At 37.1% G+C, this 27,344-nt stretch overlaps 2 long non-coding RNA genes across 2 annotated transcripts in view; one reads left to right on the top strand and one right to left on the bottom strand.

Annotated features, from left to right (window-relative positions):
- LOC138762656 (uncharacterized) overlaps nucleotides 1-27,344 on the bottom strand; it is a 118,692-nt gene that overhangs the window by 23,261 nt on the left and 68,087 nt on the right. The window contains exon 3 of the long non-coding RNA XR_011357024.1: nucleotides 3,904-4,024. This is a non-coding gene — a long non-coding RNA (uncharacterized lncRNA). The remainder of the gene's footprint in view (nucleotides 1-3,903; nucleotides 4,025-27,344) is intronic.
- On the top strand, nucleotides 15,915-20,747 carry LOC138762655 (uncharacterized). The gene is made up of 3 exons (XR_011357023.1): nucleotides 15,915-15,951; nucleotides 16,074-16,519; nucleotides 20,425-20,747. It is a non-coding gene; the product is annotated as an uncharacterized lncRNA (long non-coding RNA).

Below are 27,344 nucleotides of genomic sequence, written 5' to 3'. Positions count from 1 at the left end.
ACCTCTTCAGCAACACCCAGCCAGGAAGCCCGCCGACTGACCATCCAACCGACTGTTAGACCAACCGTCCAAATGACAGACCATCCGATCAATGCACCCCACCAGTGAGAAGTACTGTTTCTATCATCAATGGTGGAGTACCGAGGACTGTCGATGCTGCTCCTCTTGTGCATTCCAGGGAAACACTAAGGATGGCCGGGTCGTTGATGGTTGTGACAACCGGCCAACTGCATAGCCTCCTCCGCATCAAAGACTCCCTGTCAGGGCGACGTTTTTTGGTGGACACCAGGGCAAAGTACAGTGTCCTTCCCCCATCCAGCCTAGAAGCCCGCAGTGGCAAGGTGGGCCGGGACTTCAAGCAGCAAACAGCTCCAACATTTGGGCATTTAGCACCCATATAATGCCCATCAGCTTTGGGGACAGACAATTCACCTGGAAGTTTATGGTGGTGGCCGTACAACAACCGTTACTGGGTGCCGATTTCCTGAGAGCCAGCTCACTACTGGTGGACATTAAGGGACACCAGCTGGTACATGCCTGGACATTTCAGACACTCTTACTCAAGGGCACTGAACTTACTAATCCCCATTTACACAGTGAGTACTGCCAACAATGAATTCGCTTGAGTCTTAGTGGAATTCTCCTCCAGCTGTAGGCCTATTTCAACTTGGCGGCACCCAAACACGAGGTGAGACACCAAATTATTATGGAGGGCCTTTCCCTCCATATCAGGGTGTGGTGTCTTCCCCCTGAGAAACTCAACTGGCTAGAGAAGAGTTTTGAAAGATGGAGGAACTCGGCATTGTGCAGCGCTCTGATAGCCCATGGGCCTCCCCTCTCCATATGGTACCTAAGGCAGCTGGGGGTTGGAGGCCAGCCGGAGATGACCACTGGCTTAACAAGGCCACCATGCCCAACAGATATCCCATGCCCCATATCCAGGACTTCACCTGCAAGGGGCTCAGATATTCTCTTAGGTGGAGCTCATCAGGAGTGATCATTAGATACCAGTTCACCCCAAAGACATTCCCAAAACTGCCATCGGAACCCCCTCTGGATTGTTTGAATTCCTCCGCATGCCATTCGGGCTGGAAAATGCGGCTCAGACTTTCCAAAGGCTGATGGACGTAGTGGGCTGGGATCTGCACTTCCCCTTCATCTACCTCGATGATATTCCAGCCACACCCCCACCAAGCACACCGTTCACTTAAGACTAATGTACTCAACCAAGTGAGTTTGGTTTAACCATCAATCCAACCAAGTGCCAGTTTGACCAAGAGACAATTGATTTCTTGGGCCATCGCATTGACCAACATGGGCCCAGGCTGTTACCCACCAAAAAGGACACTATTTGTTCCTTCCCCAGACCAATGACCGTGAAGGGACTGCAAGAGTTTGCAGGTAAGGACAATTTTTATCATCGCTTCATACCTGCAGGGCCCAGTTAAGACATTCAATGAACACAGGCATTTCAAGCAACCAAAGCCGCCCTAGCCAATGTCACCATCCTTGTGCATCCCAGGACAGACACCCTGACTACCCTCATGGTGGACACCTGCAGCACAGCAGTAGGGGATGTACATGAACAACTGGCTAACAGACAGTGGCAAACGCTGACCTTATTCAGTAAACATCTCAGGCCACCAGAGCTCAAGTACAGTGCCTTTGATAGGGAGCTGTTAGCGTTATACCTGGCAATTCGGCATTTCCGTTACTTCCTGGAGGGCAGGAAGTTCAAAATTTACACAGACCACAACCACTTATCTTTAGGTGTCAGACCCGTGGTCAGCCAGCCAATAGTGACACCTGTCCTACATATCTGAATTTTCAATGGACATTGAACATATCGCTGGCAAATCCAATGTGGTAGCCGATGCCCTATCTCATCCAGCCATCCCAGCGATACGCAGCAAGCTGACCCTGACATACTGGCGTACTGGATAGCACTTACGGTCTGCAACTAGAGGACATCCAGATCGCCCCAGGTAACTGCACGCTGCTCTGTGACACCTTGACTGGTAAACCACGCCCCGTCATTCCAGTCACTTAGAGAGACAAGTTTTTGATTCGGTCCACAATTTTGCTCACCCCGCTATCAGGACTGAAGTTGGAATGATGGCCAACAGGTATGTCAGGCACAGCCTCCGTAAAGAGGTCACCTCACTGGGCCAAAACATATACTCAGTGCCAGGCAACCAAGGTCCAGACCCACATTAAAGCCCCTCTGCAGCATTTCGAACCAGTGCACTGCTGTTTCAGCCTCAAGCACATAGACATTGTGGGGCCCCTATCTGTATCCAGAGGTGCACATTATCTATTGACCATGGTCGACCAGATGACTAGATGGTCAGAGGTGGTGCTGCTACCTGAAATCATGGAGACATATACATGAGCAATACTGAACACCTGGATGGCACATTTTAGGGTTCCAAACACTTAACATCTGATAGGGGGGGCCAATTCACTTCCAGCCTGTGAATTGCCTTAGCAAATGCCCTGGGAACTCAACTCCACCACCCCACACCATACCACCCGCAGGCCAACTGGTTGGTGGAGAGGTTCCACAGGGACCTGAAAACAACTCCGATGGCCTGACTCACCAGGTCAAAGTGGGCACATGAACTCCCTTGGGTCTTGCTAGGCATCCATACCACCCCGAAAGAGGATCTCAAGGCATCCTCTGCCGAGTTGGTCTATAGTGCACCCCTAGTCATCCCTGGCAAATTCATGTTGGCTTCCGAGGACTTGAGGGAGTTCCCAGCGGCTACATTGTCTCTAATGCATGAGTGCCTGGGCTCAATAGCCCAGTTAAGCCCAGAGCTCATGGGCAAGCAGCACCTTTGTCCCAAAAACTTTGCAGATTGTCACTATGTCTACATCTGACATGGGGCCCACTGGCCACCACTTCAATGGCCTTATGAAGGGCCATACCATGTCATCAGACATAATGACTTCACCTGCATGTTGGTCATTGGCAGCAGGGAGGAGACCTTCATGCTCAACCAGATGAAACCAGCCCATTTGGACGTTAGCCAGCTAGTTACTCACCCGACCCAACGGCACAGGGGTTGGCCACCAGATTACAGGGTCCCAATCGTCAGTTCATGGGGAGGTTGTGTAGCAAACCACAGCCCCTCCATGGGCTGACACAGCAAACAGTCGTCAAACACGATGATCGGGCAGACAGCACACAGGATGAGATGCCCGCTCGTATAGGCCACAAGAATAGTGGTTGAATCGGCCAATCGCAGCCAGCGGATCACTGGGGGTCCAAACGAGGCCCTCACATCTGCGACAACCAATCAGCAGCCGTCCTCATGCAATCCAAGCTCCAGTGGTGACACGGCTAGCTGCCTATAAAAGGCAGAGCTTCAGCCCAATAGAGTCAGTGTCGATTACACTCCCTTGGTGTGCGAGTCTTCTTTCTGCCTCGAGCTATAACCGTAGTGACCCTGCTACAACATTATCTTTATCCAGCATGTCTATAAGGGATTTTCAAAACTGAATAGATTTTTAAGCAATTTTTTATTGTATTCATCCACAGAACCTGGATGTCACCGGCGAGGACAGTATTTATGACCCTTCCCTTCAATAGCTGCAGTCTACATGATGGTTACTGATGCTCAGTAGATATGATTACATTCATGTTGGCTCCATTGGGCTGGGTATGTTATTTGTCACATTTCCAAAATAGTCTACACAGAGTTCTATCACGGGATTAGATTACCAACTGAACAGAGAAAAATGTTCAAAGATGTTTCTAACGCTACATGGAAAAGTTGTTGCATTCCCACTGCATGGAAATCCCTGACTCATGACTGTTCAAAGTGAATAACCAGCATTCAGTATGGTCCTAAGAACCTTGCACCAATTGCACACAGAAATCCACTGCAAAATACCCACCTGCTCAAGCACCCCTTTTCCATTCCTGGAAGACTCTGCAGTTTCTATATCAGCTTCCAGTCTCTTAGAACTCACAAGAGCGGAGTGGAAGTCATCCTTGATCCTGAGGGACTGGGACAGCCTGTGAAGAAAAATAAGATGAAGATGAAAAATTTTGACCCAGTGACAATGAAAGGTCAAATCAAGTGTGCCTTTAAGGGGTCGCTGTAATTGATGCATTTTTTTAAGCGGCTGTAGAAGTTTTGACGAGTCTTAAAGCTGCTGTGGAGGCATCCTTGATGGAATGTTGCAGCCTGTCTTGCACAGCCTGCCACTTGGAGAGGGTGGATCAAGTGCCATTCAAGAAGGTTGATTAGACCTGTATGACGACAAACTGCTGAAGATTTGCTGGCAATGTACTCACCCAGACTAGCTAAGAGCATTCCATTATACTCCTGACTTGTGCAGTACAGATGGTGAGAGTGCTTTGCAAAGTCAGAGACAAGTTACATGCCAAACAATATGTTGTATCTGTCTTATTCTTGCAGACACGTTATTTATGTGGCTAGACAATTATATTTCTGGTCAATAGTGACCTCTAACTTGCTGATGGCGTAGCATTTGTTAATGGTGATACAGTTAAATTTCAAGGAGAGCTTGGACTCTCGTAATTGGATTTTCTCATTTCACTTGTTGCTTGCCATCGTTCTATTTACAATTCTCTATTCCGTGGTCACCATATATGATGATAATTTCTTATTCAGAAAATATACCTGTATCTATCTATATCCAATTAGAATTTCAACATAACTCTTGACCTTTATTTCACAATCCCGTAATATAATCTTTATGCTAACCTTCCTGTGCAATATGCCACCATTCTCTTCCTGTTACACATTTTATAAAGTTGTCAGTATAATCAATAATCACATATACGGCACAAGTGAAGTGCATTCATGTGACATTCAAACAGTCTTGTTATCAAGTAAAATTACCTCTCTGTCTTATTTTCAATTCAGTCCTCACACAGAGCATGTACAAGAGTTGGAACTCAATTGGAATTTAATTTGTCTTCCTTCACCTTTTAACCTGCTTTTAGATGAACAGACATATTCCGAGATATTTGAAATCTTGTTCACAACTGGGACATACGTTTCTTTACAGGACTGCTTGTGGCTCACTTTCCAATATGTTTAGTCTTTTTTTTTCTGGAATCATCATTATAGCCTTTTATTTTCTTACAGTTTGTGCCAATATTGCTTTTTGCTGGGAGATGGCTAGGGGCTCCAGTGCTTTTATAACATCATTTGTCCTTGACAGCCATACATTTAGATAGTTTTTATATGTATCATGTTTGATCTATTTACGAGGCAAAATCAGATGTAACCACTGGAAAATGGACTGGAAGAAAATAACATTCCTGTGATATTGTTTACCGATCTGCTACTTACACGCACAGCATAATGACCAGTATATGATGGGAATGGGTTCATTAATAAAATGACCATTTAAAAAGATGTTCAAAGTACCATTCCAAGCACGGGTGATGACTGTCATTAGAAGGATAAAGGCAACTTGTCTGAAAATCTGCAGATTTAGAAAATCTGGGGAAAAAATGCTGGATATGCTCAGCATAGGAAGCATTTGTGGAAAGAGGAATAAAAAAGGTTTAAAAGTTCTGATTGATAGGTTATGGTCTATCGGGAAATGATGCAAAGGAAGCAGGTAAATAGGTCAAAATTTAATCAGTATCTTATTGAATGGCAGATCAGGCTCAAATGCTGCACAGTCTATCCCTGCTCTAAATATGGCCTTATGCAAAAGAGGTCCAATGCCTGTAGCTGGAATAGCCAGGTTCGGACTCTCCCTTTCTGCAGGATCTGCTTTAACATGGATTGGTTGACTTTTAGGCAGCACCAGAGGGACTGTCTCAATGACAGTGGTGGGATGACAAGTGATGCTACAATAAAGGAAGACCATGGAATCTGGTTTCATTGAGTCAATGTCATTCAGCCAAACAGCAGCAATCCTAACAATCTGTTCAAGGATCATTTGCTAGCCCTGCATGATCCTTTGAACACTGAAGTGAAATCCATGGCAACAGCTCACTCACTACACTTGCTGGCTAAATGTTGTGCTTGCATCACAGAACTCTGAACTCCCATTAACTTCTTCCTCGTGCTGCAATAAAAGGTGAGACTTCAGAAATTACAATATGGTTGGGTGGAGTTGACTTGCAGAGTTGCCCGTCACTGTTATGCCAGAATGAATGTGCAAAGCTCTCGCAGGGTTAATACTGCTTTCCTCCATGTGCCTTGACATTTCAGACAGAAGTCCTAGTAGAATCTTGTTTGTGATGTTGTAGTCCTAGGCCTTGACACATGCATTTGCCTCTCTGCTGCTGTTCTCAGGTCTCCCTTATGCCCAATGACACACTATATATTGACAAGAGATTTAAGGAAACTTCTAAATTTCAGTGTCTGAGTTGATACCTCGATGCGTTATATTAACTTGTGGTGTGACCTTCTCTGTCTCAACCTGCTCAGATTGCAGTCCTGGGCTATACGAATAGTGCAAGGTGTAAAGGAAACATTGTTGTAAGAGGAGTGAATGGAGAGAAAAATAATGGGTACTTGATTACATCATCTCCAGTTTGTAGACAAGAAGTGATTCTGAATGAAAGGGAAATGGGATACAAGTGAAACAACTAGGTTTTATATAACAGCTTTCACTGTACTTTCAGTGTATCCTGAAAGTAAAGTATTTTTGAAATGTTGATAATGTTGTAACTTAAGAAATAGATGGCTAATATGCACGAAGCAAGCTCCCACAAATAATAATTTGACTGGAGAATCCAATGCAAATTGAAGGATAAACAAGGACACTGCAGGATTAATTCACATTCTCAGCCCTATTGCAGCTATGGATACCTCCATAATGTGCATTCCAGTTATGGCACATAACTCTCTGGGGTAAAGTTATGAATCTGCTGCCATGGTGGGGGTGGGTGTGTGGAATGGGGGAGAGAGAAAGAGCACGATGAGGGCCAAACATGCTGTTGGCTGAGGTGGTGAACACGGTGAAATAGCTGCCAGTGTGTCCAGAGCACACTGAAACATGTGTAAGTTGAGGGCTGTGGTGAATGTCTGCCAAGTTGCCTGTCTCCCCTCTGGCAAGCCTTGCTGTACTAACATTGGCTGTGCATTATCCCTACTGTTAAGGACACTCCCCTTGGGTATAACTGTGTATGCACTTATTGTCTTTCATTATTGTACCATGAGTTTCTGCTAATAAAAGCCATGATTATTGTTTGACCACATCATCTTTGTCTACTTCATCAACTGGCATCAACCCCAATGGTGAGAGATTCCTGAAGATATTGTTGGTGATGGAGTTATGGTGTATTGAGGCAGGCCACTAATGCATTTGATGAAAATATTAACAATTGAAGATGTTGTCATTGACTGTGACAACTCTGTGAGATCTTTGACAGTTATGTTTTTCATCCTGGTCCCAAAGACTTAATTCTGTGCATCTGTCAAGACAGTTATCAGCCCCTCCTGCCTTTTAGAGGGTGTGTGTTCCCACAGGTTCACTTCTTCGCATCCTGCACCAGCCATGAGTCCTCTCCTCTCCCTCAGCCCCACCACGATTTTCACCTGCAGTTGCAAACATTATGCGAAGTGGCTCTAATAATCAACTTTAAGTGGTACTGGCCACCCACAAAATTGGATGTCCCTGCTGTGTTATTCAGGTAATCAACAGGCTACACAAATCTATTATTTGTCAAATTAGCACGTTAATTGCATATCAAAATTCCGGCCCCTATTGTTTTGAGGCGTGATCCAGCTTGGTGCCCAAAATAATAGGTAGAAACAAAAGACTGGTAATGATGAGCAGTAAACTCAGTTAATGTAATGATCTATTAAAGTGGATAGCTTCAGGACACAGGAAATATTGTTAAAACTCAATTCTTTCTTGCTTTTAGAAAAAATTGTCATGTCATTAATCCTTTACTAATTATAGTATTCACCATCACTGAAGGAGGATAGCCCTAATTACCGTCACAATCACTATTAAATGCAGAGTGTAAAAAATACAGTTGTGTTTACCTGCAAACTGTTAACAGTTTGATGAAAATATGGTCAAAATATATGTAGCATGAACAAGCCATTATATCTCTTCGACTCTAAGTCTGTTTTACTCCAAGAATTCTAAGAACCTTAAGTGAATAATGGGCATGAGCGCATCAGATCATTCTTTCCATAATGAAACACAAATAAACCATTGCTGATCATTGGGATGACTGCTATTGAAAATAATTAATAGTAATTCAACTAAGATGGCATACATTGATAGTTTAGTCCCACTATTGATGACATTGAACTCTGAAATTGAAAAAAAAATGATGCAGGAATCTTTTGTTTTAATGTTATGTTAAGTAACAAAAGAGAAAGCTGACATTATATTGGCTACTTTCAATTATTTTACTCTTCTGATTTATTATGACCGGAACCAGGAAATAGACTTAACAGGTGAGATCTCAGAATTAATAAAGTAGCAGCATAGATGTTATCCGATCATACCTCCTGACCACGGCCCCCTCTCGGCTATGTGCATGTGTGCGTGCCCACGCAGTTTGCAACCAGTGCACAAAGGAAATTAACGTGCGCGCAAAAGATTGGTTGCTTAAAATAAGGTAGCAATAACGTAGTTCAAAGTAGAGAATAAAATCTGAACTAAATACGTTACTTTGTAGAATGCAATCATTGTTGTACTATATTAAAACATGCCAATACAGTTCCACTAGCCATGAGAGATAGGCTGTGCCAAAATGATCTTGAAACAATTTCAAGTTTACATTTGCACAAGGATTCAGTGCACACACCCTTTTCTCATCGGGTAAAAAAAAAATTGCACAACGTAAGAGTTTTGCACACACTGACGACTAAAAATTAGAGGGAACATTGATCCTGACATTTTGTTTCACCATTCTTCGATTATATTGTAGAATTAGCAACCACCATTTGATTGAAGATCATTGAGCTGAGGTTCCATAGTTGGATATTTTCGGTAATGATAATGGCTAAGAAATTCCTCTGATGTCCTCATGCTCCACTATCATAATAATCAGATAAATGGTATCCCCCACCATTAATTTCTTTCCACTTACTGCCCATTATGGAGACAGAATGAAGTTCCTCTAATGAATGTGTTGGCCATTGACACGGTTCCTTTATCTGTGATTGGACTGATAATCGTGGTTCAACTTTTCTTAAAATAGAGGAATCTCCTACTAAGGTTTCCTTCTTGCCAATGTTACCTCATATAATTGCAAGCCTAAAGTCATGTGATTGCACTTGAACTTCCTGGCCATAATAGTAGCAATTTAGTCGCACAAATAATACTAATAATTTAAATTTTATCAGAAATTAAAAAAAAAATATATTAGCTGCTGGCAATAATTTTAACTTCTCATGTGATGGAATAGCCCATTTTCCTTCTTTTTGACATGAGTGTAAAGGAAATTCTGGTTGTTTTATAAATGTCACCTGACTCACAGTACTTATTTTCTGTTTCAGTGGCGATGATGATTCTCTCCTTATAAGTTCCATATGTTCCAGTTTAGAAATTTATAGAATGTAAAAAATTTATGAAAGAAAGCTGACTTGAAAGCTGAAACAAGAAACAAACTGCTGCAAGAACTTGGCACATTGAGAGCAGCATCAGTGAGGGGAAAGAAATCATCAATGTTTTGTGTGAAAACCTGCATCAGGGAAAGGGAAGATGGTCAGTATGAAGAGGAGTAAATGAGACAGGAACCAGTAACTGATAGGTGGGCTGAAGAGGGGTGAAGGATGACAGAGAGATGGAGCGATATGGAGGCAGGGAAGGAGGAGAGTTCAGAGACAGGGAGGTGGGTGATAGGTAGAAGCAGACAAAGAAAGAAGGGAAGATGAAGCCAGGTTGGGGAAGGAGAAGGTGAAGATGGAGAGAGCTGCTGGATGGTGATAAGCAGAAAGAGAAAGGGTGCCAGTACTTGAATCTAACAAGTAAGCTAAAGTTGGATGCCATCTTCAGAGGCTTAAGAAAGCTGATACTAATAATAATAATCTTGATTAATAAAAGATGCCGTAGCTTTAAGCATATGTTAGTAGGAAATATTATTCTCATAAAATCCACTCGTTAAAGCAAAATGACAATATCATTGTTTACATGTGTTAATTCAATTTATTTTCTTTCAATGTCAACAATCTAGTGAATAATTATATAAAATAAAACAAATAGTTGTGTTTACCCTCAGTGGAAAACTCATTGTTTTTCTGTTCTGTTGATTTTTTTCTTAGATCCATCCAAGAACCTAAACTCTGGACTCCACACTATCCTCAAACATACTAGATGGAAGACAGCCATTATGAAAGACAGTCAGTTGAATCACTGAAGTCATCTCTGAATTTACTCTGTGAAAGTGAAATACCACCAGAAGCATTCCTGGGCCAGCTAGACATGGTACTTGCACAAAGACTGGTCTTCAGTCTTACTGATGATGGTACATAGACAATGTGAAATCTATCTTTCTTCAGTGATTGACAAGATCAAACACCCAACACTCATGGATATTGACCTTTTATGCTGAAATTCTTCATTCTGATGCAACTTATACATTTTTCATTGATGTCTCCCTCTGATCTGGCACTCTTCACCCAAGCAAACATGTTGCCATGGAGTTAATACAGTTCTTCATGTCGCCAGGTATATGGTGCCGACTGAATATATTAAATTCTATTTCAAAAGAGAAGCATTCCTGAAATTGGAAACAACATGCTTTATTTCCAGAGAAGATGTGGTCCAATTCTGTAATGAATTACAGCCATTTCTACAGCTCCCATATGGTTCCATCAAGCACTAATAGCATGCTGGCTTTGCTCAATATATTCTGTCTGACCAGAGTGCAATGATATGAACAACTACATAAAAATCACACCCGATGTTCACATGGGATGTTAAATAAAACATTCCAGTCTTTCCCAATGTAAAGCAGCAAGGTTATAACTAGAAGATACTGATGTGCATTGACATTACCAGTTACTTGACGTGGTCATTGTTTTCTCTCTTTGTATTCAAGAGAGCTGTACATATGTCTGATTACTTTGTATTATTAGTATGGTCTACAGTAAATTAAACTGTTTACTCTTATGGCACACACTTTTACTAATTTTTACTAACAGATTAAAAAAATTAATTACCTTAAACTTGAAGCTTGCAGGAAGCTTGAAAGTGCAATAGATTATGCACTGTTCACTGAATCACATCAGACAGATTCAACCTACATTGAAGTAACTTGAAGATTATTCAACTGGGAAATACAATAGTGCTTCATTTGGCCCAATGAATTTACCAGAGTTACTTTGCGTACTTGAAAGATGATGTCATATGTGACATTTGTATTGTAAAACATCAGAAAGCACATTTGTTGAAACAATACCCTTGGCAGTTGTCTGAGCCTAATATAACATTCTACCAGAGTTGACTGCTTTATTTCAAAAAACGGTATAAATATTCAGTGTTTTCCCCCAGATTGAACAATTGTATTCTAATAAATACAAACAGACTGATGTCATGGTACATATATTGGCTGTTCCTGTTTATAAATTATAAAGTTCTTGATGAGTGCATTTCACATAAAAGTTGCCAGCTAAGGGAGAAGATATTTATAACATTGACTTTGACACACAATAGCTGCCATTTTGTTGCAAGAGTGTAATCAACCTTTGGTGATATAATTAACCCTGTGACTTCACACAAATTCTTTAATACACTTTCTGGGTTTTTTTTTTCACTCACTACTTTTCTCAGTAACCAAAATTTCAGGTGGCCAAAATACACATATAATTTATATAAATAATTAAAGAATACAGGTATTCTTTATGGGTTGCATGATAACAATTATTCACTGATCTATTTCTTTCAAATCCATTAATACAGTTTTGGCTTGTAGACTCCTGCCACCATTCAGAAGCTTAGATTTGAACTTAATATGTTTGTTCCTGATGAACACTCTTGATTGTGTTATATGACTGCAGTGCTCAATGTACCTAATTTCCATACTGCTATGATTTAATTACATTTATGGAATGTTTTTCTCTTTAGTTTATCTTAATATTTACTCAACATTTTCAAATAATTGTTAAAGATGAATAATTCCAAGTTAATTAGAGGTGGAATGTAGCTTTGAGTTGTGTTTTGTGTTTAAGAAAGAATTCTTACAGCAGAAAGGAGAAGAGAATGCAGGGCATAGTCATTAAAACACATTGAAAATGAAGTGCACATGAAAGCATAAAAGTTGCCCACATTTTCCTCCTTAACTGATCCCAAACTCCCAAACGCAGTTATGCCATTCCACCGACTGCATGAAAGAAGAGAAAGCGATTGAAGGAAAAGTAAGTAAGTCACAGGCAGCAGAGCTTATTGTAAAGCTTTTTAAGAATATAAGAAATTATAGCAGAAGTAAGCAAATCAGTTCCTCACGCCTGCTTCCCATTCAATAACGTCATGGCTGCTCTTTCACTTAGGACACTATTCTCCTTCATTAACTTTATACGTCATGGCTGCTCTTTCACTTAGACACTATTCTCCTTCATTAACTTCATACCCCATGATTTGCCTATATAATAATATAGAAATATTTAAAATCTATTGAACTGTGACTTTAATATTGTAAGAAATAAGTAAGTTTCTTAAATGGTGAATTACAAAGATTCTCCAGCTTTTGACTGAAGAAGATTTTGAACAACCAATCCCTTATTTTGAGATTGCAATCCTTAGTTCTCTTCAGCGCAGTCAGTAAAACAGAAAGTTGTCATCCACTCCATCATACATCGGAACATCGGAAGTAGGAACAGGAGTAGGCCAAAAATGGTCCATCGAGCCTGCTCCGCCATTCAATACGATCATGGCTGATCTAATTTATGACCTAACTCCACCTATCTGCCTTCTCCCCTTATCCCCTAATTCCTCTATCATGTAAAAATTTATCTAACCAAATTTTAAATATGTTTAATGAGGCAGCCTCAACCACTTCCCTGGTTAGAGAATTCCAAACATTCACTACTCTCTGGGAAAAACGATTTTTCCTCATCTCTGTCCTAAATCTACTCCTCCGAATCTTGAGACTATGTCCTCTCATTTTAGTTTCCCCAGCCAGCTCAAAAAACCTTCCTACATCTATCCTATCCAAACCCTTCATAATCCTATAAGATCTCCTCTCATTCTTCTGAACTTGAGCGAATACAATCCTAGACGATTTAATCTTTCTTCATAACTCAACCCCTTCATCCCAGGGATCAACCTAGTAAACCTCCTCTGGACTGTCACCAAAGCCAGTATATCCTTCCTCAAATATGGAGACCAGAACTGGACAAAGTATTCCAGGTGCAGTCTCACCAGTACCTTATACAGTTGCAACATTACCTCCCTACTCCTGAATTCAATTCCTCTAGCGATGAAGGCCAACATTCCATTTGCCTTCTTAATAACCTAACTTTTTGCGATTCATGCACAAGCACTCCCAAGTCCCTCTGCACAACAGCATGCTGTAGTTTTTCACCCTTTAAATAATATTCAACTCTTTTATTTTTCTTGCCAAAGTGAATAACCTCACACTTACTAACATTGTACTCCATCTGCCAGACCTTTGCCCACTCATCCAGCTTAACAGTATCCCTCTGCAGACTCTCCACATCCTCATTACAATTTGCTCTTCCACTCAATTTGGTGTCATCTGCAAAATTGGCTACACCACATTTTGTCCCCTCCTCCAAGTCATCAATGTAAATGATGAACAGTTGTGGGCCTAACACTGACCCCTGTGGCACCCCACTTACCACTTCCTACCTCAGAAGAGTTTTGTACTTTTCAATGAGATCACGTTTCATTCTTCTCAACTGAAGAGAGTAGAGACCTTCATCTCACCACAAACAACAGGCAATTTACATTTTCATTTTACATTTTTCTAAAATAACTTACAAAAACATGGAATGCTTTTCATAAACTTTACTAAAATTTAACAGTGAATTCATTTAGAACGTTGGATGGCATGGTATTGGAGAGAGAGAAAAAATAACGTCTCATTTTATGCTTTTCCTAACTTAGTCTTCTGTACTGTGATCAAGATATTAACTGAGAAGAAAAAGATGGCAGAGAATGCAATATGGCACACTGAGAGAGAGAGAGAGAGAGAGAGAGAGAGAGAGAGAGAGAGGGACATAGCGAAGGGAGTGAAAGTGTGGAGTGGAGAGGTCCGAGTGAGTGACAGTCTAAGAAAGTAAGGTTATTGTTTTTTCCCACAATTCCCACACTTAAAAACGTCCACACATCAATGATTATTTCTTTCCTGAATAATGCTCTCCATCCTGCAAATGGTAAGAAAATTGAACCAGGAGGAGAGAAAAAGAGAGAAGCAAAATATAGTTACAGAAGGGAATCGGGAAAGAATAAAAGAAAGATAGAAGCAGTCTGGAGGCAAAGTGGCTCCAAATTCATCTGAAGGTGGCTTCAATCCAGGAATGGGGTGAAGGTTGGGTTGTTGTGTGGGTGGTTGTGGATTTACAGGAGATCAAATGAATGGGTGAAATCTTCATCCTCCGTTCAATTTAGCAAATAGTTTTAACTTCCAAATTTTCATTTCCAAGGATAGTAGGAGTCTGTACACCTACACAGCATATTTAAAGGGTCACACATATGTTTAAAGAGGCAGTGCACAAAGGACAATTGGAAGTTTATAGATGGGCAGTAGCCAGGCTTTGGAGGGTTGAAACTTCATCCAACGTGTAAGAAGGTGGGATTTGAGGGACCTGAGAGATGATGGCAGTGTTTTTGCCATAAGAACATAAGAAATAGGAGGAAGTGTAGGCCATCCAGTTCATCGAGCCTGCTCCACCATCCATGGCTGATCTGATCACCTTCACTTGCCTGCCTTTACCCCATATCCCTTAATTCCATTACTATGTAAAAATCTATCCAACCTTGTCTTAAATATATTGTAGTAGTCTTCACCGCTTCAGTGGGCAACAAATTCCATAGATTGGGAAAAGCAGTTCCTCCACATCTCCATCCTTAATCTACTACCCTGAAATTTGAGGCCATGTCCCCTAGTTCAGCTCCCCCCTACCAATGGAAGCAACTTACCCTCCTCTATCTTATTAATGCCTTTCATAATTTTATACAGTATGTTTCTATAAGATCCCCTCTCAGTCTTCTAAATTCCAGTGAGTACAATCCCAGATGTCTCAATATATCTTCAAAGGCTAACTCCTTCATCTCTAGAATTAATCTGGTGAAATTCCTCTGCACCACCTCCAAAGACCGTACATCTTTCCTAAAGTATGGAGCCCAGAACTGCATGCAGTCTCCAGGTGCGGCCTCACCAGGACCTTGAACAGTTGCAGCATAACCTGCCTGCTCCTAAATTCAATCTTTTTAGCAATAAAGGCCAACATTACATTTCCCTTCTTGATAGCCTGCTACAACTGCAAGCCAACCTTTTGCTATACATGCACAAACACATCCAAGTCCTTGTGCACAGCAGCATCTGCAATTGCTTGCCATTGAAATAGTATTCTGATCTTCCATTTTTTCTTCCAAAGTCATGGATACAATATAAGATCCTGATCAGGAAATGCAAGTATATTTTATGATTCATCAAAGTTCCTGACTTAACACCCTCTCCTTTGACTTGAAATATATTCTCCATCATGCAATTCTTCATATTCACTGACAAATAACATCTACTAATTTTCCATGCAACTCCCTCAGTTAATTAACTACTACGGATGCTCCACAATCATTTGTCCTGTAGTCACCTTCTCCTGAATACACTGCAGGCATTGAATGGACACTTCACCTTGCCACATTCGCAGACCCCCCCTTGTAGGAGAAAATAATACAAACTGCAAGGGAGGGAGAGTGAAGGTACTTCGGAACATGTACAGGTCACAAAGGAAGAAGAGGAGCTCCACATTCCTTCCTCTTAATCATAGATGGAGAGACCAGAATCCCAGAGAACTGCAGGTGAATCGTACAGATATGCAAATTTAATTTAACATATGGTTAAATCATGAGAAAATCTGTAGCAATTGTCAAGATTGTTAATTTGTTGAAACCGAATCATATTCCATGCTTTTGTCTTCCAGAGCCTTATCCATTATGTAGATAAATTTAGAGCCTGAAGGAAATGAATCAAGACTATTAAATGAGGCATGGGATAAAGTGCTCACTTAATCCTCCCTTCAGATTGAAGGTGGCTTGCTTCCATCCCAGATTTGTAGGTTCTCCGGTGGCTAATAAGGCCACAGTGGGAAACCACAGACTATTGTGACAATTGATGGGATAAGTAGATGAATATCCTCAACCTAATACATCTGGCTTCATGGAAAGAATGATATGACTTTTTCCTAGGAGGGGAAATGATGATGGAGGGAGATTTGAAGAGGGATTCCACTCCAAGCTCTTCTCTCCTTACCTGCTCTGTACCTGACATGCTAGTTCATCTCTGTCAGGCCAAACCCACATCTACACTATTACAGGAAAAGTTGCTAACTTGGTGAATTCATTAACTTCAAAACCAGAGTATTACAGGGTGAGGAGCTGATATTTCCATCTCTACAGATCACATGGAGACTTATCACATGAATGGATAGGAAGGATATTGTAGAAATACCAATTCACCATGGGTGTTTGACAAAATGCTTTGCCGTTAACTACCTAATTTATTAATACTATGTAAAATATTTATAGCTTTCCCCATCTATCCACATTGCCCATTATTACAGGCTGAGAGGCAACTCACTCTCTCATGCTTTGGAACCAAAGAGGTAGTTGCACACTGGTTAGAGGAGAGTTTAGCAAATAGTTTGGTGCAAAGTTGGAGTTGGAGTGCAGTGTTGGTGGCAAATAACATCAATTGACATGTTCCTTATGAAAGGAAAAAGAACTGAAAGGTGCATAGAACTGTACAGTCCCCAATTTTGTGCCAATCTACTCCATAGAACCATAGAACACGACAGCACAGAAAACAGGCCATTTGGCCCTTCTAGTCTGTACTGAAACATTCTGCTAGTCCCACTGGGCTACACTCATTCCATAACCCTCCAGACCTCTCCCATCCATGTATCTATTCAATTTATTCTTAAAACAAGAGTAAGCCCACGTATGCCATGTCAGGTGGCAGCTCATTCCATACTCCCACCACTCTCTGAGTGAAGAATTTCCCCAAACCTTTCCACTTTTAACCCAAAACCATGTCCTCTAATCTAAGTGGAAAAACTCTACTCACGTTTACTCTGTCTATACCCCTCATAATTTTATAAACCTCTATTAAATCTCCCCTCATTCTTCTTTGCTCCAAGGAATAAAGTCCTAACCTGTTTAATCTTTCCCTGTAATTCAACTCCTGAAGACCCGGCAAGATTCTAGTAAATCTTTTCTGCACTCTTTCAATCTTACTGATATACATCCTGTAGTTTAGTGCCCAGAACTGCACTCAATACTTTGGCCTCAGCAACCTATTTTCTCAATACTTTGGTTTATGAAGGCCAAGAGGCTAAAAGCTTTCTTTAGAAGCATGTCTGCCTGTGATGCCACTTTCAGGGAATTATGTATCTGTATTCCCAGATCCATTTGTTCCTCTGCACTCTTCAGTGCCCTACCATTTACACTATATGTCCTATCTTGGTTTGTCATTCCAAAATACAACACCTTACACTTATCTGCAATTTTCTTGCCCATTTTTCCAGTTGGTCCAGATCCTTCTGCAAGCTTTGAAACCGTTGCTTGTTTTCCACGATGCCACCAATATTAGTCTCATCAGCAAACTTTTCGCACATTATCATCCAGATCATTGATGTAGACCTCAAACAACAATGGTCCCAGCACAGATCCCTGAGGCCCACCACTTAATCACAGGCCTGCAGTCTGAGAAGCAATCATCCACTACCATTCTCTGCCTTCTCCCATTCAGACAATTTCTTTTTTTCCCCCCAATATTTTTATTTAAATTCAAATTCAAATTAAAAAAATAATTCAAATTAAAAATGTTCCCTACATTCTCAATTAAATAAATTATATTGCAGTAATATTTAAAAACAAAGATCTAAACTCACTACCAAAAACAAAGATGCTTGTTAAGGAGAGAAAATAATTTCTTAATCAAAGTAATAAACTTCCTTATTAGTCAACACTTCTGCATTCAAATTAAATCAGAGATTCTGAAAATAATTCATAAAAGGTCCCCACAGTGTTTGTAAATTTAAAATCAAATCAGAAAATAAGCATCTAATTTTCTCTATTTAAACATGACATGACATCACGTAGCCATGAGTAGGTGGAGCAATGTCCTTCCATCTGAGCAACACTGCTCCCTAGCCATAAGAGAAACAAAAGCTAATATATGCAAGTCAGATGCTGTTCAGAGTTATGCCACTCTCTTCAACAGTACCAACCAAGGCAGCTAAAGGATTAGGCTTAAAATTAACTTTAAAAAGTATGGAAAAAGTTTGAAATATTTAATTCCAGTATTTCTCAAGGCTCTGGCATTTCCAAAACACATCAATTAATGGAACATCTCTATTGTTGCATCCAGCACAATGAGGATATACATCCACATAAAATCAAGATAATTTGACTTTGGGCATGTGAGCTCTATGAACTATTTTAAATTGTAGGAGGGAATGGCTGGCACATAAAGATGAGGTATTAACCAATTTGAAAATTACATTCCAAGTTTCTTCAGAGATTAAAAGATACAAGTCCTGTTCCCAGGCTTTTTAAATTTTATCTAAAGGAGCCTCTCTTATTCCCAACAACATACCATAAATGTTAGATATTGTACCATTAAGAAAAGGTTATAAATTTAAAATTACATCTATTAAATTTTTATCAATGATCATAGGGAATGTATGTAATTGAGATCACAAAAATATCTCTAATCTACAGATATAACAAATGAGTATTAGGTAATTTATGTTTAACTGACAGTTGTTCAAAAGAAGCAAGATTTCCTTTGATAAATAAATCATTAAATCACTTAATGTCTAATCTATACCATTCTTTAAAAGTTACATCAATCATGGAAGGTTTAAAGAAATAATTAGAAAAAAAAATAGGACTAGAAAAAGAAAATCTCAATAAACCAAAATGTTTTCTAAATTGTATCCAGGTCCTCACAGTATGTTTAACCACTGGGGTTATCAGTTAATTTATTTAGAGATATAGAAAGTGAGGACCCAAGAATGGAAATAGAAAAATATGTTACAGAATTAGATTCCAAAGAGACCCATATTGGACAGTCTTCACGGTTAATATAATATAACCAAAAGGTAAGATTTAATATATTGACTGCCCAGTAATAGCCTAAAGCTTGGTAAGGTTAAACCCCCATTCTTTTTAAGTTTTTGTAAATGGACTAAGATTGCGTTAAGGGAATCAAAAAAAGGCTTAGGAATAAAAACAGACAAAGCCTGCAAAAGGGACATAAATTTAGGTAAGATATTCATTTTAATAGAGTTTATTGGACCAATCAGCCATAGAGAAAGGGGTGACCAATTTGATAACTCCCCTCTCACAAAATTAATTAAAGAGAGAAATTTTTCCTTGAATAAGTTTCTATAATTTTTAGAGATTGTTACACCCAAATAGGTAAATTGATTTCTTACAATTTTAAGGGGAAGGTTAGTATTTGTCGGTGACAGATTATTCAAAGGAAAAATTTCACTCTTATGTAGATTTAATTTATAACCTGAAAATTAACTAAAATAAGAAATTAAAGAAGGAAATTAAGTCTCAAGACTAGAAATGAATAGCAATAAATTATTAGCATAAAGCAAAATCTTGTGGGCAGATCCCTTCCTTAAAATGCCAGTAATATCATTAGATTCTTGAAAAGGGTTCTAAAGCCAGGTCAAATGGGCATAAAAGGCATCCATGTCTGGTTCCACACTGAAGTTTAAAAGGTTTTGAATTCTGAAAATTAGTAAGTACACAGGTAGAAGGAGATAGATATAGCAATGTCATCCAATGAATAAATTCAGCCCCAAAATTAATTTTTTAAAGACTTAAATAAATAATCCATTATTTATTCAAGACACATTCTGAAACCTCTTTAGAAGGAGACTATATAATATTTAATAAACAGCATTTATTGAAGTGGGAATTAGAATCAGAATCAGGATTTATTGTCATGAACAAGTCATGAAACTTGGAGCTTTGCAGCAGCGTCAAAGTGTAAACATTCATAACCACCTGATGACGTTACTATAAAAAAAATAAAATGACAACAGTCCAAAAAAAGTAAGGCAGTACCTTTGGTTCATTGATTATTCTGGAATCTGATGCATTAATAAATCCGGTCTGATTATCAGATATAATAAATGGCAAAATATTTTCAAGTCTATAAGCAAAAACTTTCAATAGAATTGTAGTGTCAACATTGAGTAGAGAAATTGGCCTATATGAAGAGCTGTCAACTGCATTTTTCTTCTTTTTAAGAATGAGTGAGATGGAAGCCTTGTAAAAAATATCGTGGCAATTTACCCAATTTAAAAGAATCAGAAAAAAAGAATCAGGACATAGATGAGATGTGAATACTGAGGAAAAAGCCATATAAAAATCTCCAAGGAAATCCATCAGGACCTGATGAATTCCAAGAATGTAATGAATGTACCGTCTTGGCAATTTCTTAATTTGAAATATGATTGATCCAATTTCTTTTGGTTATCTGCAGATAATATTCAATTGACTAAAAATTTATTCATTACACTATTATTTTTAGAAAAGTCAGAGCTATACAGTTCAGAATAAAATTCATTAAAGATATCATAATGGTCAAAACACCATTAGCTTTATGAATTTCTTTGATTTGTCATTTGGCTATTAAAGCTTTTAATTGATTAGCTGATAGTTTACCTGTTTCATCTCCATGAATATAGAATTGACTTTTAGCTTGTAAGAGTTGACTTTCAATTGGATATATTAAAAGAAGCTCATATTTAGTTTGAATTTCAATGCACCATTTATAATCAGCAGAGTGTGGAGTCACAGCATACCTTTGATCTAATTGATTTAGCTGATTAGTTATAACTGTTTTCTCTTGCTTAGCTTTTTTCCTAATGCTTGCAGTATAAGAGATCATTTGTCCCCTAATAAAAGCCTTAAAAGCATCCCAAACAATGAGACTGGCCAAGTCTCCTCCACAATGTTTTTTTTTCCAAGTTCAAGAGTAATTTGTTCCTCCAAGAATTTTGAAAAATTATCAGATAGTAGGGTTAAATTAAAATGCCAATATTTATTTATTTGGGGAAGACCAGGAAAATTTAAAGATAATAACACAGGAGCATGGTCAGAAATTATTATATTTTTGTATTCACAAGATCGAATTAATGGAATAATTTGATTATCAATAAAATGTTGATTCGTGAATATGTATGATGAACATAAGAAAAATGAATATTCGCTGTCTTCTGTGTGAATAAAAAAGTCAATAATACCACATTTTAATTTGGAAAAAAAATTGAATGAATAAAGCTGATTTATTTAAAGTGGCTGGCTTAAAAGATGAATGATCTAAAACCAGGTCCCATCACTAATGAATAAAGACACAAATTAGGCAAGAGTGAAAAAAAAGTTCAAAAAAATCCAGGGTCATCCAGATTCAGGGTATAAAATATTAGCAAACACCATTAATTTATTATACAATTTCCCTGTCACAATAACAAAGCGATCAGTTGTGTCTGAAACAACATAATGTTGAACTAGGGGAATTGTTTGATCTATAAAAATCGATATCCCTCTGGATTTGGCCTGAAATTATGATTGAAAATGCAATCTATTATTCCATCTTCTAAAAAGGCATATGTTATCAATATTACATTTATCTGTTTCTTGCAAAAATATAATTGGGACCTTAAGGTTTTTTTTAGGATAAGCAAAAATCTTATTTCATTTGACATTATTATTTAACCCTTTGACATCATTATTTAACCCTTTGATGTTAAAATTAAGTAACTGAATAACTTGACACATTTTAACTCTTTAAAGAATTTGAAGCTAACAAATAGGGAATTTATATCAAACATATTATACAAGCATCAAAAGTGAAATAGCCAAAAACAGGTGTGATTATATCAAGCTAAAACAATCTTGAAAGAAATTTTAAAACCCCTCCCTCCATCCATCCAAAGCCAGAAAGCCAACCAAAAGACAGACAATGCGCAGTTAACTAAATTACCCATCGCAAATAAATTTCTGCTGGCAAAACTCCAATATTATAATGAAACCTTGAATGTTGTCCAAATGAGACAAAACAAAACTAGTGCAGTTAATGTCAAGGACAGAAGTTGATCTAGAAGTAAACCTGTTTTCTTTTTTTCTATCTCGATTGCCAGAGGCAATACATTGCATATTAAATAAGAGAGTTGAAGGAGAAGGAGTCACAGCCAGAGGCAGAGGAAGGAGTAGGTTATCAAGATGAGTAGCATAGTATTTTTAAAAAAAATATTCTTAATGGGATAAATGTAACAGTGAAAAGAAAGAGTGTATTAGTGCATATGAAGAAAATAGGAGTAGACAACTTTTTGCAAGAAACACATTTAATTGGAATAAGAACATTTGAAGTTAAATAGAGGCTGGGTTGGGTGCATAACAACTTCTTCATTTAATTCTAAGGCAAAGAGAGTTTCAGTTTTCATGAGAGAAAAAAATCTCCCCATTAAAATACAAAATGTAGTAACTGATCCTGCAGGGAGATATATGATGGTAGATTTTCAAATATGTTCAGAATTATGGACTCTTTTAAATCTCTATGCACCAAATGTGGATGATGAAAACTTTATAAAGGAAACATTTTTGAATTTAGCAGAGGCACATGAGAATATTTTAATAGAAGATTTTAATTTTTGTTTTGATCAAATTTTAGATAGAACTGCTAGAGAAATGTCAAGAGCTAAAGCAGTAAAAACTACATTGGTATTAATAAGGGATGTGAACTTAATAGGTGTGTGGAGGAGAATTCATCCCAGAGAAAAGGATTATCCCTTTTATTCAAATAGACATGATTCCTATTCAAGAATTAATTTATATTTTTACTTTCAGCACAATTACAAGGTAGGATATTAGAAGTAGAATATAAAGCAAGAATTTTTTCTGACTATTCATCTCTATTATTGATTATTGTAATGCCTGATAAAGAGAAATTAGATGGAGACCAAATTCATTCTTATTAAAGAGAACAGATTTTCTGGACTTTATTAGAGATCAAATACAGTTATTTTATAATGCAAACTTGAACTCTGTCAATTATAAATTTGTAAAATGGGATGCTTTGAAAGCATATTTGAGAGGTCAAATTATAAGCTTCTAAAATCATGAATGAGTATATGAAAAAGCCAGACTGATTAGCACAAGAAATAATGGTTTTGGAAAATGATTTTCAAAAGAAAATCTCTGAGGATAATTAATTTTTAAAAAGTCAGTATAATATATTACAAACTTATAGAACAGAAAAGGCAATTATGAAAACTAAACAGAGGTATTACAAGTTAGGTGAATGATCACATAAAGTTATTGCATGGCAATTGAAAGTGGAACAGGTATCAAAAATAATTAATGTAATTAAAAATGATTTGAATGTCATCAGTTACAAACCTCAAAAAAATGAATGAATCTTTTAAGACATTTTTTTCTTTATTATATAGGTCAAAGTCTTTAAAAGATAAGAATAAAATAGATGGATATTTATCTCAAATACATTTATCTTAATTAAGTATGGTAGAACAAACAGAAATGTGCTAATTTTACACAACTAGAAGTGAAGGAGACAATCAGTTCATTTCAAAGTATTAAAGCAGCAGGAGAAGATGAAATTCTGCCTGAATTCTATAACGAATTTAAAGATTTATTGATTCCTATCTTTATGGAAATGCTTGATCAAGATTAATATCACATACTCTTCCAGAATCATTTTCAACTGCAATAATTACTGTGATACCAAAAAAAATAGAGACCCTTTGAAACCTTCATCATATAGACTTATTTCATTATTGAATGCAGATTATAAAATTCTTGCTAAAATTCTAGTGAATAGGATGACTAAATTATTATTACCTAAATTAATAAAGGTGGATCAGCAGGCTTTGTAAAAAAAAAGAGACAATCAGCAAACAATGTGGCCAGATAACTTAGTATTATACATTTAGCACAAAAAAAGCAAAGATCTAAGTGTTGCTGTGATTTTAGATGCAGAAAGAAAAATCCTTTGACAGATTGGAATGGGACCTTCTGTTTAAAGTCTTGGACAAATTTGGGTTTTGTCAAACTTTTATAAATCATTATACAATGATCCCAAAGCTAACATAGTAACTAATGAATAAATATCTGCTCCATTCCTACTGACGAGATCAAGGAGACAAGGATGCACCTTAACCCCAGCTTTGTTTATATTAGCTATCATGCCATTAGCAGAGGTAATTAGGAGCAATTTAGAAATTAAGTGATTTAAGGTTGGTCAAGAAGAGCATAAAATTAGTTTATTTGTGGATGATGTTTTAATATATTTGACAGAACCTAAGACTTCTTTGTGAAAATTATACTTTAATTTGGAAGAATATGTTCAAATAAATTGGGACAAAGTGAAATTATGCCTCTCATGGAAGGAGATTATAGTCATTGTGTCAAATAAATACTCAATTTAAGTGGCCAAAAGATAGGAACAAATATTTAAGGATTCGTGTCGTGTTGATAATAATCTAAAAAAAAACATATATAAATTGAATTACTTGCCATTGCTCAAAAAGGTTGAAGAAGATTTTTAAAAATGGATGACTTTACCTATAATGTTAGTAGGAAGGGTTAATTTTTAAAAAAATATTTTATTTAGCAATTTTTAAACCACAACAGTAAGTGCATTTCTTCAAGAAAGAACTTTAAAAAGTTATACATGTGGTATACAAAATCCCCCTCCCTCCTCAAACCCCCCAAAAGAGAAAATAAAGGAGGAAAAAGAAAATAGAAAAAATTGAGAATGTTAAAAGGATAAACTATATATTGTGAACTTTTAATATTATAATGATGCTGGAAGTTATCAGAGATGAGGTCTTCAGAGAGTCTATTAAACATTCATACCCATATTTTGCAAATATGGATGACATATTTTCCAAAATATGTGATATTCATTTCATAAATTATGAGTAATTTTCTCAAGTGGAATACAGCTATGAAGTTCGGATTGCCATCTTTCCATTCCTAAATCAGTATCTAATCACCAAGTAATAGCCATACTCTTCCTAGAAACCTCGAAAACAATTTGTACAAATTCAATTTAATATTTAGTTAATTTTAATTTAGATCTTATAGTTTTAATATTATCCAACAAAAAAGAACATCAAACTTAACCCTTGTTATTTGTTCCAAAAAATTTCTAACTTCCAACCAAAAATGTTTCACTTTAGGACACTCCCAAGTAGAATGCAGAAATGATCCAACTTCTTGACCATATCTAAAACAGAAACATGATAATGTAGGGTTCTTTTTTTTTTAAATGAGGAGTTAAATGTAATTGAGGCAAAAAATTGTATTGAACCAACCTATATCTAACATTAATTTTTGTCATATTATCTCTACATATTTGCATCCAATATTTTTCATCCATTTGTCTATTGAAATCTGCTTCCTATCTTAATCTCAATTTATGCACTCCTATTTTAGGGGCTTTATTTTGAAGTAAATTATACATTACAGAGATAAATTTATTTTCATTACTATTATGAATCAATAATTCCAATTCACTCTGACCTATTATATTAGTCAAAAAAAGCCTTAATTTGATAATAACAGAAAAAAGTATTATTTGGCACATTAAATTTATTCTTCATTCATTCAAAAGTAATAAATCTTCCAGCTTCAAAACAATGCTCTATTCCCATCTGCATCCAAGTCCTCAGAAATTGATTATCCGTAGAAAATAGAATGTCTATTTTGACATAAAGGCATTTTTTTGTGAAATTAACCTTTCACACCTATTTCATAATCAATTTTATTCCATAATTCAATCATGTTTCAAAACAGGTGTGTCTCTGCTTCCCACCAACAATTTTGAATTCCACTTGTAAATAAAATCCTGTATATTAATTTCTCATATTTTACTAAATTCTGCATTAAACCCAAGCAGGAATTTTATTTACACCACACAATACATAAATAAATCTCAATTAGGCAGCCTTATAATCATTCTTAAAGTGGGGAAGTTGTAAACCTCTCAAGTCAAACTTCCAAGTCAATTTTTCCAAAGAAACTCTCGCCATTTTCCCTTTCCATAAAAAAGTTTCTAACACTTGTATTCAAATCCTTTAAAAAAATTTTGAGGAATTGAGATGGAAATCAACTGAAAAAAATATTGAACTCTAGGGAAAATATTTATCTTAATACAATTAACTTTATCTACTGAAGTTATAGGTAAGTTATTCCGTCTATTCAAATCCTCCTTGATTTTATTAAGTAATGGTAAATAGTTCAATTTATATGAATTATTTAAATCATTATTGACCTTAATAACTAAACATTTAATTCCAGCATCTGGCAACCTAAATTGAATGGCATTTGTACATTGAGTATAGTCACCTCTAACTAAGTGCAAAATTTCACTTTTTTCAATTAATCTTATACCCAGATTCTTCACCAAATTCTTCCAATCTTATATGTAATGGACACAATGAATTCATAGGGTCTGTCAAATAAACCAGCAAACAAATTTATTTTATATTCTTCTTGATTAATTTTTATACCCTTAATCTTAAAATCTTTTCTTATCAACTCCACTAAAGGCTCTATTGCCAAAAAAAAACCAAAGCTGGTGATAAAGGACATCACTGTCTACTTGATCGAGATAATTGAAAAGAAGTAGAAATTTGTCTAGTAGTCACCACTTTTGCAGACAGATTTTTATATAAAGTTTTAACTCAATTTATAAATGTCAGTCCAAAGCCAAATGTTTTCAATACCTTGAACAAGAAATTCTATTCTAACCTATTAAAAGCCTTCTCTGCATCTAAATCTACTACCTCAACTAACTCACCCCTTTTCTGTGCTAATTAATCAATCTAGCAACATTGTCAGCAGATTGCTGCTTTATAACAAACCCTGTTTGATCCATATGAATTGAATTTGGTAATAATTTAGCTCATTTATTTGCTAAAATTTTAGCAATAATTTCATAATCTGCATTTAATAATGATATTGGTCTATAAGATGCAGGCTTTAACAGATCCCTATCTTACTTTGGTATAAATGTAATAATTGCATTTGAAAAAGATTACAGTAGAGAATGGGATTCCACTACTTGCACACCTACATAAAAGGAAGTATTAAAATGTCTTTAAATTTCATTAAAAATTCAGAAGGAAAACCATCCTTCACCA

This window comes from Narcine bancroftii, chromosome 5 (assembly GCF_036971445.1).
Source record: "Narcine bancroftii isolate sNarBan1 chromosome 5, sNarBan1.hap1, whole genome shotgun sequence".
In the NCBI taxonomy this organism is placed as follows: domain Eukaryota; kingdom Metazoa; phylum Chordata; class Chondrichthyes; order Torpediniformes; family Narcinidae; genus Narcine; species Narcine bancroftii.
The sequence above is the reverse complement of the archived record's forward strand: the minus strand, read 5'-3'. Positions and strand labels throughout refer to the sequence as shown.